At 46.0% G+C, this 5,572-nt stretch overlaps 1 long non-coding RNA gene across 1 annotated transcript; it reads left to right on the forward strand.

Annotated features, from left to right (window-relative positions):
* Positions 1-3,774: 3,774 nt before the first annotated feature.
* On the forward strand, positions 3,775-4,966 carry LOC143766234 (uncharacterized). Its single transcript, XR_013213549.1, has 4 exons — positions 3,775-4,039; positions 4,121-4,243; positions 4,318-4,389; positions 4,568-4,966. It is a non-coding gene; the product is annotated as an uncharacterized LOC143766234 (long non-coding RNA).
* Positions 4,967-5,572: the final 606 nt, after the last annotated feature.

Raw genomic sequence — 5,572 nt, forward strand, 5'->3', positions numbered from 1 at the left:
TCACACGGGGCAAAAGACTTTTTTTTGTTTAGAATGTGGGAAATGTTTTGGTAAGAAAAATAATCTTGTTTCACATCAGAGAATTCACACAGGGGAGAAGCCATATTCATGTTCAGAATGTGGGAAATGTTTTGCAGATAAATCAACTTTTGTTAGACATCAAAGAATTCACACAGGTGAGAAATTATTTGCGTGTCTAGAATGTGGGAAATGTTGTTCTCAGAAATATGATCTTGCTATACATCAGAAAACTCACACAATGGAGAAGCAATTATTATTATGTTCAGTGTGTGGGAAATGTTTTTGACAGAAAATAAATTTTGTTACACATCTGAGAATTCACACAGGGTAAAATGCATTTTCATGTTCCCAAAGTGGGAAATGTTTTCCAAATGAATCAGATCTTGTTACACAATGGAGGAGCCATTTTCATTTTCCCAATGTGGGAAATATCTTGCATATAAATCAAATCTGAGACATCAGATTATTCACATGGGAGAAAAACATTCATGTTTAGAATGTGGGAAATGCTTTAACCAAAAATCAATTTTCGTTGTACATCAGAGCATTCACAGAAGCTCACATAAGGAAATAGCCATTTGTTTCCTTTTTTTTGTTTTCTTTTTATTACTATTGATAAATTGTGCAAGGTACAAACATCAGTTACAGTGAAAGTAAAGTCATATATCATAGACGAGGAATCGAAAACAACTTAAAACGTTAATTGATGATTCAGGAATATGGGAAATTGTCAATAAACATTTGTCATCAAAAAGCAAATAGAATAAATAACTCACCAATACACTAAATGGGCTGCTTAATTGAGACACTTGTGTTGTTTTTTGCTGCAATTTCCTTGAATATGTCTGTTCCTCAGAATGATTGTTAATGGGGTTTTTGGATTCAGGAAGCCCATTTCTAAGCTGTAGTTTGTTTCAAGTAAAATAAAAAGGGTAATTTTACTCAGTCCCTTGGTCCAGAGCTGTTTCCCTGCCACTGCTCTTTTTCTGTAATGTGTCTTCCAAGCAAAATTTCAAAAATAGGTGATGATATTAGATTGTCAGTCTCAGAAATGGAAATGCTAGTGCATGCTGCTCTTCCCAATCACAGGGCGAACAGGTCAGCTAAGATAATTTAGGTGCAGTAAAGGCTTAGTCTTAAGGTACCGTCACACTCAGCAACTTTGCAACGAGAAAGACAACAATCCGTGACGTTGCAGCGTCCTCGATAGCTATCTCGTTGTGTTTGACACGCAGCAGCGATCTGGATCCCGCTGTGCCATCGCTGGTCGGAGCTAGAAGTCCAGAACTTTATTTCGTCGCCAGGTCAGCGTGTATCGTCATGTGTGACATGAAAAGCAAGCAACGAGCGTAGGGGGCGTCGCAGCGTCCAGATAGGCGTGTTTCTCCACAGGGAGACACCCAGGATGTGACGTCCAGGATGTGACGTCCCGGCGTCCCGGAATATAAACCGCGACTCTACAGCGATTCAGTCTTTCCATATTTTTTGCGAACTGTGTCTTCACGTTCTGCCTTTCCAGCGTCCTGTCCGGAACGACCCTCCGACAGCTGATAGACCACAGCGGGATCATCTGTAGCTGCGTTCCGGAATATAAACCGCGACTCTACTCAGTCTTTCCTTTGCGATCAGTTGTGCGTCCTGTCCGGAACGTCCCTCCGCCACCTACGAGCCTCACGGAAGCGTCCTGTCAGGAACTCTGCATACTCCCGACGTCTTCGTCCTCTATCTATTTCAGCTTATCAACGGTTAGTAATATCTTTGTGCTGTTTGTTTCATCTGCCTTGCAGCAATGGTAATTTATGTGTATTGTAGAGTGATGTTGTATACTACATCTCTGCAGAGATCTGTTAGAGCTTGCAAAGTTAGTAAACTAATACGCTTTTGCGCTGGCTGGCAGCCATTTTGAGCATTCACTTTCTGGAAAAAGTAAACAAAAACGTTTTTGCGCTGGCTGGCAGCCATTTTCAGTGTTCGCTTTATGGAAAGGTACACAAAAATGTTTTTGCACTGGCTGGCAGCCATTTTGAGCGTTTGCTTTATGGAGAGGTAAACAAATATTCTTTTGCGCTGGCTGGCAGCCATTTTGAGCGTTTGCTTTATGGAAAGGTAAACAAATAAGCTTTTGTGCTGGCTGGCAGCCATTTTGAGCGTTCGCTTTCTTGCTTGCTGTAACTTTACTATTTCTTTCTTTCAGATGTCTGCCAATGACCAGGATTTTGTTCGGAAACTGATCGACATGTACCGCTCCCTGCCCTGCTTGTGGAAGATCAAGTCTGCGGATTACAGCAACTGCTACAAGAAGAAAGCTGCGTACGAGAAACTGGTGGCCCTCTACAAGCAGCATCATCCCACTGAGACGGTGGATGAAAACATTGTGCGGAAGAAGATCCAGGCTCTCCGTACAGTCTACAAAAAAGAACTCAACAAGGTGGAAAAGTCCGTGAAGTCTGGGGCCGGAACCGACGAGGTGTATGTGCCCAAGTTGTGGTACTATGACCTGCTGGCGTTCACTCGGGACCAGGAAATTCCTCGCCCACCCAAGACCGTGACAAGCCTTTGTGCGCCATCAGCAGAAGAGATCCTGCCTGAGTCTCCTGACGAGCATGTAAGTACCCCCTAGCTTCCCTGCTTGTAGCAAGCCCTGTGTCTTGTGTGTTTATGATACTGCACGGTTTCCAATAATAAAAATTCCCATTTTTCATGTTTAATCCACCAGATAATAACAGTTGCCACTTCCTGTTCAGATAAGTATAGTCCAAACAGTCCTTCACTACCTTTAAATGCTCTTATTTCAAAATTCTAAAATAAAATTAAATTTCGTGTCTTCCGCTGATTCGTACAGTATAGCCGGCAAAAGTAGTTCAGCGTGGCTCTGTAACCCCTGTGGTTTTCTACATAGATGACTGTTCCTCATAGCTTCCCACGGACTGGCATAGAAGTGTTGGGGAGGTGAGGGCTCTCTAGGGCTGATGTGTTTGTATGTTATTGAGGTTTTTTTTTTTTCCTGTACTCGCAGGTGCCTCCTGAACATCTCGAAACACCAGAAGGCAACGATGACGAGACCCCTCAGTCCTCCATAAGCTCGTGTGTCGAAGAGCAGACATGTCCACAGCGGCCATCTCGCAAAAGAAAGGCGACTGCGGGCACACCTGTCGATCTCCTGGCACTGGCCAGCAACATAATGAGCCAGCATGCCACAACCCAGCTCACTGGATTCCCATCCTTCGTTGCGGAACGCTTTAATAGATTGGACATTACCCAGTGAATGCACGCGGAGAGAGTGATGTTCGAGGTTTTCAACGCGGCAGCCGCAGGCAAACTGACTGAGACAACAACGTTGACCAGCAGCGACCGTCAGCCCAGTGGCCAGTTTTCTTGGGGACACCAGCAAGAGCCCATGCACAGCACTCCTGTCCGCAGACCGGCCCCACATCATTTCCAGTTCCGGCCACCACCTGCACCCCCTTCTTTTGGTGACTTTTCGCAAGGACCTTCTACGCCCACACACCAGTACAGCGAGATGGACACCTACTATCAACATCTGTAGTGTTCTTGGACTGAAAACGATAGAGACTTCTTTTTCCTAAGCACTTCATGCGTTCACAGTGCCGTTTTTTTGGGTGGGCCTTCGTTTACCATTAGTTTTGCGGGCCACAATTTTCTATGAATTTTTGTCCGTATACACACGCAAGAAGTGGGCTGACCTGCGGTACAAGCATCTGGCAGTGTTGCGGGCGGAGATAAGGCGTGGCAAGTACCAGTATGGGGGAATCGGGAGACGCACGCTGCCGGGAGGGGGGAATCCATTTGGCGACTCAAAATTTCATTTGGCTCCTAACTTTTGCCGCCAATGGCGCCTAGGTATTTTTTTTTAGTCTGGAGCCCTGTACTTTTGGTGTCTAAACATTGCGGTTCTTTAATTTTTGTGTAGAGAGACGGCGCCGGCAAGAGGGGTCGTCACCTGCCAGCACTGGCCCTTCATCCGCCACCAGCGGCAGCCCACAGCTCAGGCCGTCACGTATGTTAACCATCATTCATTGCGATTTTATTACTGCATACGGGACATTAGAGGGGAGCTGAAATACTGTATACATTACAGATGCAGTTAGGACCAGGCGCAGTAGCACCCCTTAAGCATCCACAACACCTCCCTTCCGCCACTCGCCTTCTTCCCCCGGGTTGGCGGTGTTCTCCCCAGAGGCAGAGAGCAGTGGATCAATTGGTAAGTGACCAAAACTGCGAGCGGTTCCCCACAGCGTGTTCAATTGTTAACCAGATATGTATTTGCTTCCTTAGTCGGTGCGGCACAAGCAAGGGGTTGGGAGGTCAGCAGCTCTTCCGGGGATGAGCAACCGGCGTCCCTTCTCCGTAAGTATACAGACAGTGGGAGGGGTTATCGGTGGGATGTCACATTTGACAGCGAGAAAAAAAATGTCGCCCTCTGTGACAGGACCAAATTGAGTGTGTAGTAAATCTCAGGGTATGTTCACACATGCCGTATTTGCAGCGTAATTACCGTCTGTTCTCCGACCTCTTCTATCCACAGAAACGCCCACCGTGAAAGAGCTGCTGTCTAGGCAGAAGCGGCTGGAGAAACTTCTGCGCGACTGCTGGAGGCCACAACAGACCTGTCGCAGCAAATAAAGCAGCAGGGGCGCACGCTGCGTCATCTTTTGGCCCACCGCCGTGGGAGATTTTGCTTTATTTTTTTTTGGTTAATTTTTTTTATAGTTGTAAAAAGTAAATGTTTTATATTACCGTTATGTTGTGTGCTGATTTAATTAACTAGCGGAGCAGGCCAGGGCCAGCCAAGCCAAGGCAGACACAAAAGAGTTGGTTTACCTTTCCATATAGTGTGCGCTCAAAATGGCAGCCAGCGCAAAAGAGTTTGCTAACCGCATCCTAAAGTGCCTCCATCTTGTGCGTCCGCTTGCCAGATGCACAAGATGGCTGCCAGAGATGTTTTATACATCATTTAACCTAGTACATAGATAAGCATTGATGCATAGCCATAACTATACACAGAAAAAAACAAAGAACAACTCGAAGATATTTCATACCGTTGATGAGCAAGAAAAGAACCGATGAAGACGCCTGCAGTATACTGAGTATGGCGTTCCAGACAGAACGCTCCCGGGAGAAGAGGATCGTAGCTGGCGGAGGGTCGTTCCGGACAGGACGCTGGAAAGGCAGAACGTGAAGACGCACCTATGCAGCATCAATAGTAAAAAGATCTAATGTTAAAAATAATAAAAGAAACCTGCTATACTCACCCTCCGTAGTCCGACGATGCGCTCGCGGCTGCCGCCATCTTCCGTTACCAGAGATGCTTTGCGAAATTACCCAGAAGACTTAGTGGTCTCGCGAGACCGCTAAGTCTTCTGGGTAATTTCGCAATGCATCCTGGGAATGGAAGATGGCGGCAGCCGCGCGCATAGGGACAGCTTCGCTGGATCCCAGGGGGTGAGTATATAACTATTTTTTGTTTTAATTATCTTTTTTTTAACACGAATATGTGCCCACACTGCTATATACTACGTGGGCAGTGCTA

Source organism: Ranitomeya variabilis, chromosome 4 (genome assembly GCF_051348905.1).
Source record: "Ranitomeya variabilis isolate aRanVar5 chromosome 4, aRanVar5.hap1, whole genome shotgun sequence".
NCBI lineage: Eukaryota > Metazoa > Chordata > Amphibia > Anura > Dendrobatidae > Ranitomeya > Ranitomeya variabilis.